Below are 14,607 nucleotides of genomic sequence, written 5' to 3' on the forward strand. Positions count from 1 at the left end.
GAGTCAAGGCCAAAGGCCTAGGTGACTGTTTTGTCACATGGCTAGGGAACAGAATCCCAAGGTTGTGACTCGGTAAGTTATGATGGTAGAAATTTCATCAAATACCTCCCGTGTTTAAGCTAGTGAAAGGATCACTTATCTACAAAGCCCCGGTGACCCTATCGTGACATGGCTAATGGGAACGGAACCCACCTTAGTGACCATTTCAACTGTCACTCTTTTATTTTTGGACTGAAAGTCCTAGATGATTATTATGATCATCGGTTGATGTTTTATATTCATCAACTACGTGAATTTATTTTCCTACTTGAATACGACTATATTTGCTAGGCATACGCCTTATGATTTGATGACATGTTATTACTGTTCATGAGCATATTGAGTTTTCTTGCTGGGCTTCGGCTCACGGGTGCTATGTGGTGCAGGTAAAGGAAAAAGTAAGATGGACCATCCTTGAGTTGGAGAGCTTAGGTGACGATGTGTATATATGCGGCTGCTCGACTGCCACGGTCGAGGGTTGAAAGTGGAACTAGGGTTAAACCTTGTTTTGCTGCTTAGATCGGCTGGTTGTGAATATTTTCTTGTAATAGACCTTTAAATTATATTTTTGGGATCCCAATGTATACAATATACATTCTAGTGAAACGTTATATCTTAACTAAAAAATTTAATCCCTAACCCGCTAATCATACTTAGTTACACGTTTATGGCCAAATGACTCGATTAGCGAGTTTAGCACTGTTTATAATGCGCACCGTAATGATCCCTAGAGTTTAGTGTGTTACAATATAGTATCAGAGCATGACAAGGTTTATGGTTCCTGAAGACAAGCTGGGCATGTACACTAGTCACTGAAGATAGCTTCACTTAGGGAATGGTAACTATTTCTGTAGTTATGTGCTTAACTGCTTAAATAGAATGTAAATGCTTTACTTGCACATTGTATTAGGGAGCATGAGATTCTGATAGAGCCTGGCTCTTGACTATATGATTATATGCTCCGTGAATATATATATATATGAATGAGATTATATGATTACCTGCTCCATGAATATATATAAATGTGAGGCATGAAGTGAATGTTGGAAGAGCAGGGATTATGATTGATGTATGAATGACATGGGCATGTTTTTAGCACTGCAAGTGGTTTGTAAATGTGGTGTGGTAAGATTGTTTTCGTGGGGAAAGTTATTGATATGCTCATCATGATTAATGGGTCAAGTTATTGATTGCAGATTCAATCAGCAGGTTTATATCCAAGGAAGATAATGAGGCCTGGTGGTGGTTATACTGAGGCTGGGAGTTTCAGCCAGGGGTTGATTTCTTCATTTGCTCCTATAAATTTTCAGCAGATGTTCACAGATTTGCAATCAAGATTGCAGAGACATGAGGAAGAGATCAGGTGTCTGAAGCAACAGCGGAACCTGTCGGGAAATACTTCTTCCTTGGTTATGCCAGGAGTGGCATCAGCTTTGGCTCAGCCTAGGATTGAGAGCATATAGGAATTTCTCTGTAGAATATTCTAGGAGTATTACCCTCCAGTCTTTGAGGGAGTCCTAGGTCCATTCAGAACTGAGCAATGGATGGGCATCATCAGTTCCATTCTTGACAGTATGGGGCTGGTAGGTCACGATAAGGTGATCTGTGCGACATATGTAATGCGGGATGATGTCCAGACGTGGTGGGAAGTGATATCCCATACACGAGATACAGCTGTGATGGATTGGAAAGAATTTAGGCAGTTGTTCAATGAGAAGTATTATTGTGATATAGCCAAGACTGCTAAGATGAATGAGTTTGTGAATCTCGTTTAGGGAAAGGCATCAGTAAACGAGTATGTTAATAGATTTGATGGGTTGGCCAAGTTTTCATTTGACAAGGTAACCACAGATGTAGCTCGGAAGGAAAGATTCATTCAGGGATTGAATCCTAGAATAGCTCGGGGAATTAGAGTTGCCCCAGTGCATGAAATCTCTACCTATGTTCAGGTAGAAAAGGCGCTTACTGTTGAGAGCATAAGAGATGAGAAGAAGAGTGTTAGGGAGCACGGAGCTCAGATAGTGGTACCTCTACTTATTGGAGCAAGAAAGAAGGAAAGTTGGAAGAAAATTTATCCAATATACACTCGGTGCAAGAAGCGTCATCTGGGAGAATGCCGAGCAAAGGCATGTTTTGCATGTGGCATGGTTGGGCATATTGTGAAGAATTACCCAATGCTAAGAGAGGATGAGCAAAAGAGGGTAGAAAGCTCGATTCCAACTCGAGTGTTTATTCCGAGGCAGTCAGATTTAAGACTGAGACAAGTTCCTCAGGGGTGGCAGGTCAGTTTTCTAGTTCTGATTTTTAAGTTATGCTGACTGGTTTTGGTGCCATGTTGTTCCTTTGTTTTTTGCATATAGAGAAGCATAAAGTTAGTATGCAGATTACATGGTTATGTTATGATGGGAAAAAGTGATATTGTATTGGTGATTTAAAAGATGAGTTGGATTATGGTGAAAATGACTCATTAGTTGATATGATAAGGTTGGTTATGATTGATTTTTGAGATGATCCTGGATATGCATGGGTTAAGTAAGTGTGGGGTAATTTTAAATGGCAAGGAAAGGATGAAATCTCTTGGGCTTGAGAGCGGAAAGCCTTGTGGCAATTGGCACTGTGCATAGATTTGGTATGCTGATGACATCTGTATTAAGAGCTAGAGTTTTATTGCAGGGGGATGAATAGAACTCTTAGCTAGTGTAGTGGATACCACTTAGATTGTGCGAGTGGGATCAGGACAGACTGGATTAGTTTGTGATTTTCTTGATGTGCTTCCAGGGGACTTGCCAGGGTTTCCTTTATATGGAGAGAATAGAATGGTGACTGGATTGGTGCCAGGGATGGATTCAAGTTTAGGGCACTGTTTTTAATGGCTCAGCAGAGTTATAAGAACTAAAGCCTCAGCTAGTGAGTAAGATGGTATTCTCTAAGGTGGATCCTAGATTTGGTTAGTACCAGCTAGAGATCATGGAGAAGGATATGCAAAAGATTGTTTGTAACAGATAAGAGCACTGAGAGTGTTGAGTAGGTTTTGAGAATTTGTTTAATGCCAAGTTTTATGAATCAGATGAACAGAGCATTCAAAGGTTTATTTGAATGGGATTTGTGATTGTCTTGAACGATGGTATCGTGATGTATTCTCTGTGAAGATTTTCCAAGGTCAAGGAATGCCTCGGTAGGCAAGAGTTTCCATGGACGAGCAGGATGTTTTGTGTACATTGAGGAAAAGTTCTTAGTCTTCTTGCAGATCAGAATCAGTTAGTAAGTGATTATGACACCTTAGTAGCAGGGAGAAGTGATTGCCTATGCAACATGTTGGATAAAGTATCTGACCAGAACTAGAGTAGAGTTCTGGTGGGCCGGGTGGCCAGTTTTATGTTTGAGATTATCATTTCAGAAAGGATCAAAAGGAAAGAAGATTAGGTGAACCATAGATAAGAAAGATTGAGTGGAATGTCTTAGCTGGATTAGCTAAGAATTGTACAGTGTCAAATATGAATTTATTATGGTATAAGGATTGGATTTGGAATCTGATGGACACTGGGATTAATTGGGAGATTCTGGATGAATCTCAAGCTATTCTTTTATTCTCTTCATTCAGACATCATGGAAATGTAACAGGATATGAAAGCTTTATAGTGGTGGCCTGAGAGGGAGAGGGGCATAATGGAATACGTGGTAGAGTTCTTAACCTATTACCAGGACAAGACAGAGTATCAGGAATCAGTGGGGCCATTGTAGCCTTTGAGTATTTTGTAATAGGAATAAGGAAGCATCACGATGGGGCTGCCCAGGATAGTGGGCCAGTATGAGTTGGCATTGGGTCATTATGGACCAGTTTTCCAAGTGAGTTTATTTTTGTCAAGAAGGACGAATAATACAGCTGATCAGTACTCAGATCTCTATGTGAAAGAGATAGTGCGCCATCATGGAATTCAAGGTCTATCTTATCAGATGAACACTCTATTGTTACTTTCAGGCTTTGGAAGGGTTAAGGAAGGCGATAAGTATATAGATGGAATTCAGTACAGTTCATCATTCTTAGACTGATGTTAAGTCAGAGAGAGAAAAAGAGAGTTCTCCAGTATTAGAAAGGTACCCTATGAAATGAGGTATGTTTGAGAATGTTTATCACCCGTTCATTGAACTGAAATGGGTGAGGTGTTGAGTTTGGATCCTAATGTAGTTCAGGGGACCATTGAGATTATTAGAGGTTGGAGCTTGGATGCTCACTTCTCAGAGTAAATGGAAAAGTGCTACTGAATTGGAAAGCAGGAACATAGAGTTCCAAGTAGAAGATTGTATCTTCCTTAAAGTATCACCATGGAAAGGGGTGAGGAGTTAAAGGCAAGTTGAACCCTATAATAGTATAACAGTTTGAGTCCTGCTTAGGACTGGTCAGGTTGACTTTGGATCGGCCTTATCTTTGGCATTGTTAGTTGTATATGGTGTATTTTGTATTTCCATGCTGAAGACATGGGTTGAAAGAAACTCATGTGTTGAGTTATGAGAATCTGAAGATTGAGGCTAAGTTATCCTGTAAAGAATAGCCAGTCCAGATATGAGAAAGAAAGAACAGGGTTCTGAGGAACAAAGTGTACCTTGAGTCAAGGTAAGGTTACAAAAATAGTGAGGTCGAGGGAACGACCTGGAAAACTGGAATCAGTTGTGCGCAATTCTTATTTCGGGCAGTTCAGATAAATTTTGAAAATGAAATTTCTGTAAGGTGGGGATAGTTGTAATGCCCCAAATTTCCTAATAAGGTTTAGGACCTTGATTAGGAGGTCGGGAGGGCCATAATTGATTTATTATGTTATTAAATGATAATATGCATGTTCAGGTGTATTAAATGTGCATGTTAACCCATTTCTGATTAATTGGGTGATTTTCATATTTTGACCATTTCGGGCATATTTGGCATATATGTGATATGTGTGTGGTGCTTTATTATTATTTGGTTATGCCAGGGTTACTTAGCACAAGAAAATCCTAGGAGGTAAGCTAGTGGGAAAGTCACAACGGGATTTATGCTTGACTCGGAATAAGTCAAGGGGTATTTAGATCATTACTGGGTTATTGGGTAATGGGAATTTATATTTTATTATAAATTGGGAGTTAGTAAGATCAAGGGGAAATTCTGGAGGTTTTGACTATTTTGTCCCCGGGGTGTTTTCGGGACCCCGAGCATTAGGATTTGGTTGAGGCTACTTAAGTTTAAAGTAACCTTTTAAGAAATAAAAAAGAACGTTCCAAACGTTCTCTCTCACTATAAGTTCCATTTTCGTCTCCCGATCGCATTTTCGAAGGAAACTTGAGTTCTAGGACTCAGATTCAAGCAAGGATCGAGGCATAGCGATCCTAGGAAAGATTAGAAGCTAATTACCCGGAGGATTTAGTTTGAAATAACTCAATCGGAGGTAATTCAAGTTTTAAGTTCTAATTTTTTAAAGTTTTTAAGCTTGACTTGGACGTTGTGTTTTGATGAGTTTTTGACTGGTTTGAGACTTGGGTTTTGTTGGTTTTGGATGATGGGGATGTTTAGGAACTTTTATTTTTGAGTTTGGAGATGTTTGGATAGGTTTTAGGAAGGCTTTAAAATGGAGAAATTGGGGAAAATGGCTGGTCCGAGGTTGGGCCGTGCCCCTGTTCTTGGGTGCCGCGACCCAGGCTCGATGAAGCAGGTGGAAGATGTTGTGAGCTATGGGGGTCGTGGCAATGGGTATGGGGCACCACGGCGCTTGCCCCTGATGCTTCTATTTTGGCTGGGGGTCGTGGATCAGGGTGTTGGGGTCACGGCGCTTAAGGGTATTTATGGACGAAATGATGTTTAAGCTTGGGAACTCAAACCTTAGGCCTCGGGATCATTCCTACTACCCGGTTTAGTGGGTTTGATGTCTCGAAGGCTAGGTTTTGGTTTCGGAATTGGTTTTAGAACTGGAACTCATTGGATCACTGTTTATGGTTATGACTAGGTTATCACTAGAGGCTTGGAGTAAGGATTGTGCTTGTGGCTCATTTATTGGTAACATATGCTTGGACCAAAGGTAAGAAAAATGCACCCTGTGTATATGACATGCATGGTTATTCTTGATGCATGTTGCATGTTTAAATGAGATGCATGTGATGCACGAGAAACATGTGATTAGGTCATGCCATGAATACTGAATATGAGATTGTTCAGAGCTTGAGCCTCTGTGTTTATGCATGATCCTAAGTATGCTAGAAATTGTTAAGTAAGCATGATGAATGCCCTATATTCGGATATTTGACATATGATATATATTTGGTAGCATTGCTTACTTGTGTGTGGCACTGACTATTCAGGATCGGCACTGGTCGTGTATTACTGACCTAAGAGTCAGAACCGGCATAAGCATCTTGAACGCAGAGAAGATAAAAGATTAGATCTAATCGATATTAGCATTGAATGAATCTAGGAGCATTAATGCTGAACTAACCCAAAGGTCGATGAAAATTATAAGCGCTTGTCTAGTCTATGACTAGTTACTCAGAGTTAGGGCCAAAGGCCTAGGTGACTGTTTTGTCACATGGCTAGGGAGCGGAATCCCAAGGTTGTCACTCGGTAGGTTATGATGGTGGATATATCATCAAATACCTCCCGTGTCTAAGCTAGTAATAGGATCACTTATCTACAAAACCCCGATGACCCTATCGTGACATGGCTAATGGGAACGGAACCCACCTTTGTGACTATTTCCACTGTCACTCTTTTATTTTGGACTGAAAGTTCTGGATGATTATTATGATCATCGGTTGATGTTTTATATTCATCAATTACGTGAGCGTATTTTCTAGGCATGCGCCTTATGATTTGATGACATGTTATTACTGTTCATGAGCATATTGAGTTTTCTTGCTGGGCTTCGGCTCATAGGTGCTATGTGGTGTAGGTAAAGGCAAAAAGAAGATGGACCATCCTTGAGTTGGAGAGCTTAGGTGACGATGTGTACATATGTGGCTGCTCGACCGCCATGGCCGAGGGTTGAAAGAGGAACTAGTGTTTAACCCTATTTTGCCGCTTAGATCGGCTGGTTGTAAATATTTTCTTGTAATAAACCTTTAAATTATATTTTTTAGATCCCAATGTATACAATAAACGGTCTAGTGAAACGTTATATCTTAACCAAAAATTTTAATCCCTAACCCGCTAATCATACTTAGTTACACGTTTATGGCCAAATGACTCGATTAGCGAGTTTAGCACTGTTTATAATGCGCACCGTAACGGTCCCTGGAGTTTAGGGTGTTATAGGCTGTGTGGCTCAAAAATTTCTATTCCGATCTAGAAGTAGTGCCAGATGTGGATAAGCCACTAGTTCTATATTGTGATAACAATGGGGCAGTAGCTAACTCAAAGGAACCTCGGAGTCAAAATATGGGAAAGCACATCGACAGGAAGTATCACTTGGTAAGAGAGATAGTTCATCGAGGAGATGTTGCAGTTATGAAGATAGCTTCAGAGCATAATCATGCAGATCCTTTCACAAAGACTTTATCCATAAAATCTTTTAAGGAGCATGTAAGAAACATGGGAATGAGATAGATGCCTCATTTTCTTTAGGGCAAGTGGGAGATTGTTGGGAATTGTGCCCTAAAAGCATATGTAGTAGACATTGTTTAAAAAAAAATTGAATTTGTTATGCATATATTTATGGACTATATTATTTTGTGGTAATATTATGGAATTGTGCCCTATAAGCATATGTAGTAGACATTGTTTTAAGAAATAAATAAATAAATTGAATTTTTTATGCATATATTTTATGGACTATATTATTCTGTGATACTACTATGTAAATATCAAAGAAATTCATAAGTTCATATATGTGATCTGAAACACGTATTGGTACGGGAGTATTGTGTTTGAGATAAATGAACTTGAATAGTTCGCAGTAAACTAAAGTTATGGAATCTTTCGATTAATTACTGCAAGTACGGTCCACTAGTGTTATGAATACATGTGATCTAGATCTGGATCACTAGTGTAGTAGGACACTTTAGTGGAGGTTCTTTATATATTAGAGAATATATAGAAGTGGACCAGATATGTTTATTAATACTTAGTTAAATACCGTTTCAAAGTATTAATTAAACATATCAACTAATGATCATATACAAATAGATCTTAATCCTGAAGTCACTATGAACTCATGTTTATGTTATATGAGTTCTTTGATTCACTCGTTAGGGTTGTCTGAATGATCAGGCTAGAAACTTTTGTTTTGGGAACTCCTTAATGTAAATGGCTGGGGACATAGTATACAGATATGGAATCTATACCTTCTCGTAAGAGATTGAATAATGGTCCTCTTAAGGGTTGACTTTTGGGATTCGAAAGGTTATTGAGCTCAAATTCATAATTTAGTTATAAATTAACCTTCACTAGTAAAGTCAATGATACTTAAGGAAACAAGATATAATTAAAATGGTAAAATGGTAATTTTATTCCCGATTAATTATGAACCATTATTAGAGGGTTAATTTGTATGTACTGACTATATCAATGGACACTTTATTATTATAAAGTACTCAGTAAATAAAATGTCTATCATTACAAGAGTGTAGTCTCATATTTATAGTGGAGTAATCATGAGATTAATAAATTAACATTATTTAATTAAAGAGTTTAATTAATAATCTCAAATTCATTATTTTGGATGTTGTAATTATGAGAAACTAGAATACCAATCAAGCATCATGTATCGCCCTGGGTAGCCAAGACCGTTACACTGTGTATTCATAAAGGTGCACGACTTGCTAATCATGTCATTTAGTTAAAAACGTGTCACTAAAATTATTAATGAACTAGGGTTAAAAGGGTTTTGGCCAAAAAATAAACATTTCATATGATTAAACGTTTTACACAAGGGATCCCAAAAGAAACGATGTCTGAAAGTCAGTTTACAAAAATTTCAAAGTACAAACAACCACTAGCCACTTTAAGGGCAAAACCGACATTTATGGTTCTCCTGTTCCTATCTCCCCTCAATTGTGGCGGTCGAGCAGCTGATCATGTACATTGTGCCTTCAGAGCTCTTCGATTCAGGGCTGATCAAGCTTGCCCTTACCTTCACCTGCACCACATAGCACCCGTGAGACAAGGCCCAGCAAGAAAACATAATGTTATAGTACAAACAATGTTAACAATTGAATAATTCTTAAAGCATGTTCATATACTTAGCATACCACATTGATCACATAGTCCATAGACATAACCAGAGAATCAACAAACCAACACTTAGCTATTCAACATAACAAATTCATCAAATCAAATGATAATTAGGGTCGATGCCCTTAGGTCGCATCCTCTATTTAATCCCACTGACTCTGGTCCGCTTAAACCGAGCTCAGTGAATAATAAGTTGTCCTTAGCTACCAGTGGCTGAGTCGCGCCCTGTGCACCAATGTAAATTTCGGCACTCTTAGCCCGTTTGTCTACAATTCACATGGCATAATACCACCCTTTATAAAGCATACAAAACAGGGAACCGTTAGTCCCATTATAAATTCACAACTGGGTGCAGTTTTCTTACCTTTAGTCTCCAAGTGTACTGTTTACGTGAGATGCCTCTTAAGCACGATCCATTTCCCGTGCCCCTAGCTTATACCTAGTCATAACCAAGATAAGGGATACCATTAATAATTGTAAAAGGGCTTCTAGATAAGGTTCTAGTCTCCGGAACATCGAATTCCACCAAACTCGGTTGTAGATTCGATCCCGAGCACCCTTGGTTAAATTCCCATGCATAAAATCCCAAGAACCCAAATTTGCTTAAGGGTTGCGGCTCAAGCTTCCTATGTCGTGGCATGGCCCCAAACAGAGGCTCATCCTCGCCCAAAACCAAACACAAGCCGCGGCCCTACAAGCCCCATGCCGCAACCCGCCCTCCATCTTCAGCACTCATCAGCCTCAGAGGGTCGCGGCGCTCCAAGAACTATGCCACGGCCCAACCCCTTCGAATCCAGAAAAACCACCATTTTTTACTCTCAAACCTCACTCAAAACCATCCAAAACTATCCCAATTCCACAACTCAATTATCACAAAACTTCTAACACGATTACAACAACACAACCTAGTAAAGACTTAGCCTAGAAACTCACCAAAATCCCACTTCAATCTCTGAAACTCAAAAGCTTAAAAAAAACATCAAAACCAGTCAAGAAAACACTAAGATTCAGTCATTAAATCATAAATTTGAGCTTACCTTCTCTGATGAACCAACTCTCTAAAATATTTCTGAGCTAACTCCCAAGTTCCAAGATTCAATTCAGTCCTTCAATGTCAAAACCCATAAACACCTCAAAAATCAGCCATAAACACAGAATTTAACCACCATGCGTAAAGCTTATGACTTACCTTAATTCTTGATTGAATCCTCAGCTAATTCTTGAGCTAATCTCCTAGATTACAGCTCCAATTCTCTGAATCCCAACCAAGTTTTTCTTAAGTTTCTTGTGGTTTTCTTTGAGAGCGAAAAAGAAGAGGGGGGAAGGTCGGTTCTTAATGTTTCCACCGTATTCTGTGTTTTACTTAGTCTATCCTTAGGTAATTAAGTCAATCCTGAGGCTCGGGGTACCGAAAACGTCCCCGAGGGAAAAATGGTAAAATTCCCCAGTATTCCCACCTAAGACTCCTAACCTCAAATATATCTCCAATTATTTATTTCCATAACCCGATAACCCAACTAACCATCTAATACCCAAAATATCCCTTGACTTGCCCCAAGTTAAGTATTAAGTCCCGTTGTGTCTTTCCCGCTAACTAGCTCCCTAGGATCGCCTCAAGTCGCATGCTGCAAATTTACCCACATAATAATGTGGTTCTCACAATTATAACATATAATCACATTTACATTCATATAACCATACAAGCATGCTTATCATAAAATCATGCATTAAACTTAATAAATTCACACATAAACCAATTATGCCCTCCCGGCATACTAATCAAGGCCCTTAAGCCATATTAGTGATTTTGGGTCGTTACACATCATCTGGACAAAGGGCAGGATCTGCGCAACCTGCCCAGCAAAATGACAATTCTCGAGCAAGGGAGGAAGATCGACCTCCCCCAATAGATGGGGAGAATGTGGTTACCATCTTCTGGGGACTGCACCTTGCTGGATCGCGCAGAAATGCCCAGAAGAAATATGTAAATGAGCTCAAAACTGGAGACGAATCTCCCTACGAGCCTAAACCACGAGCTCCAAAGTAACAAAGGGTTGAATCTCAACCCATTACTTTTACAGAAGAGGATGCCTCACATGTCCAGTTTCCCCATAACGATCCCTTGTCATCAGATTTCAGGTCACAAACAAAAGGGTGCGCAAAGTCCTGATAGATAACACGAGCTCTGTAAATATCCTTTATAAAGCCACTCTAGAAAAGATGGGACTCACGCTTCAAGATTTGAAAGCCTGTGCAACAATGTTATATGGATTTTCAAGAGAAGGGATTGCTTGTACGAGATCCATCGAGCTCCCCGTAACCTTGAGAGATTATCTTGTCTCGGTGACCAGGATGATGGAGTTCGAGGTGGTGGACACCCCGTCAGCCTACAACGTATTGCTCGGGGGACCAACCCTAATTGGCCTGGGGGCAGTGTCGTTTGCTAGGCATTTGGTCGTCAAGTTCCCAATGTCTAGTGGCATCGGGATGCTGAAGGGAGACCAACTCACCGCACGGGAATGCTATAGCATTTCTATGAGAGGGAAAAACAAAACAAGCGCACAAGCACTTGTGGTTATTTGAGAGATGAACGGGTCCATCTTTGAGAGAGAAGAAGAGATTGACCCTAGGGTTGAAGAGAGGGTCGATCTCGAACCAATGGAGGAGCATGAAGAAGTGAAGGTCGATGAGAAAGATACCACGAGGGTGGTTAAAATATAGGGAAAAATCTTTCCAAAAATTCAAAATAGCAATTAACTTACTTTTTTCGAGAAAACCAGGATGTGTTTGCATGGTCGCACTCAGATATGGTAGGGATTAGTCTGAGTGTTATGAGCCACGCACTCAACATAGATAAGAGCTTCCCCCCGAAGCAACAAAAAAAGAGGCTCTTGGACGAATATAGAAAGAAAGCCCTAAAATAGGAGGTAGAAAGGTTAAAAACAAATCGGTTGATCCAAGATGCTTTCTATCCTGATTAGATAGCCAACCTTGTGTTGGTCTCGAAGCCCAATGACAAGTGGAAAACCTTGATCGACTATTCGGACCTCAATAAGGCATGTCCCAAGGATTTTTTCCCTTGCCTCAAATCGAACAACTCGTAGATGCCATTGTAGGCCATGACATTATGTCATTTATGGACGTTTATTCTGGATATAACCAGATAGCCATGCATGCACCCAAACAAGAACATACGAGCTTTGTGCCGGCAAGTGCTTGTACTACTACAACGTAATGCCTTTCAGGCTCAAAAATGTTGGAGCGACATACCAAAGATTGGACAATAGGATGTTCGCTGAACAGATAGGGAATAACCATGAAGTTTATGTGAGCAATATGTTAGTCAAGTCCAAACATAACAGTATCCATGTAGACGATCTCGCTGAATGTTTTACTATGCTCCAAAAATATAATATGAGACTCAACCTGCAAAAATGCTCATTCAGAGTATCGTCGAGTAAGTTTCTTGGATTCATAGTGAATGTTCGGGGTATAGAGGCTAATCCCGACAAGATCAAAGCATTAATTGACATGCTCTCACCTCGAAAACATAAAGATGTTCAAAGCTTTACTAGACAAATGGCGGCCTTAAGTAGGTTTATCTCAAAATATACATATCAGTGTCTTCCATTCTTTAATCTTTTGAGAGGGGGATGAGTGTAAACTTGCATTCTAGAACCTTAAGAAATACTTCACCAAGCCACTGATCTTGTCTAAACCAATTGCAGGGGAAGTCTTATACTTATACCTCACCACAACCGAGCATGCCATTAGTGCAGTACTTGTCTGAGAGGATAAGAAAGTACAAAAGCTTATATACTACGTCAGCAAGAGGTTATTGAGGGTAGAATCGAGATACCCATTAATGGAGAAACTGGCTTTGAGCCTAATGCACGCATCTCGAAATCTTCAACCCTATTTCCAAGCACATCCTATTCATGTGTTAACTGATCAGTTGTTAAGACAGGTGTTGTTCAAACCCGAAGCATCTAGGAGATTGTTGAAATGGGTTGTTGAGCTCGAACAGTTCGAGATTACCTATCATCCTAGAACAACGATCAAAGGACAAGCATTGGCAGATTTCATTGTCACGTGTACAGGGATCTCCAACAAGGAAGTTGTAACCCCAGCCCGCGAGCTGTGGAGACTTTACATCGATGGATCCTCTAATGAAAATGGACCGGGGGCAAGAATTATTCTAATCACCCTGATGGGAAATCACTTCCACTCGGTGCTAAGGTTTGGCTTTGAGGCATCAAACAATGAGGATGAGTCCGAGGCATTGTTAGCGGGTCTTTGGATAGACACCGAGCTAAAAGCAAAAGCCATCCATTGCTACAGTGACTCACAATTGGTAGTTAACCAGGTCCTGGTTGAATATCAGGCTCGTGGCATAAAAATGGCAGCTTCCTTTAAGAAAGTTAAAGCAGCATTTGGGGGTTTGAGTTCTACGCTATAGAACAAGTCCCACGAGAACAAAATTTGAATGCAGACGCATTGGCCAGGCTCGCCACGACCAACGAAGCTAAAACACTCAACGTGGTTCCAGTAGAATTCCTACCGACCCTGAGCATAACCGAGCCTGAGAAAGAAGATGTAAACATGATTGACTCGCAACCCACCTGAATGACTACCTCGAAACTGGAAGTCTCCCAGCAAACCAGAACGAGGCTAGAAAGCTTATGTACAAAATACCAAGATACACCATTTTGGAAGGGAAATTGTATAGAAGGGGATACTATATGCCACTACTTAGGTGGGTAACTCCTCCCGAGGCCAAGAATATTTTAGAAGAAATCCATGAAGGATTTTGAGGAGACCACACTAGGGCGCATAGCTTGTCAAAAAATGTGATTAAGCAAGGATACTTCTGACCAACAGTCAAAGCAGACTCATTCAAGTACGTCAAACACTACGATAAAGTGTCAACGGTTCGCCTCGATACCGCGAATGCCACCCACCATGTAACGACCCGAATTCGCTAATAGGGCTTAGGGCCTTGATTAGTGTGCCTGGAGGGCAATAAATGATTTAATATGTTAATATGTGAATTTATGTGAATATATGATAATGATGCATGTTTAGTTGAGTTAAATGTGCATGTGGGCCCCGTTTGGATATTTGGGGTATAAATGTGATAAATGCGATATATATGTGATATAGCTGTGCAACACGATCCGAGACAGTCCTGGGGAGCGGTTAGCCAGAAAGTCACAGCAAGGTTGAGAATCCGACTCGGGGCGAGTCAAGGGGTAATTTGGGCATTAGTTATTATATGGGGTTATCGGGTTGTGAAAATAAATATTTGGAGATATATTTGAGGATAAAATGTCTAGGAGGGAATATTGGGGAAATTTACCATTTTTCCCTCGGGGACG

The sequence above is a fragment of the Humulus lupulus genome, chromosome 2 (assembly GCF_963169125.1).
Source record: "Humulus lupulus chromosome 2, drHumLupu1.1, whole genome shotgun sequence".
NCBI classification, from domain to species: domain Eukaryota; kingdom Viridiplantae; phylum Streptophyta; class Magnoliopsida; order Rosales; family Cannabaceae; genus Humulus; species Humulus lupulus.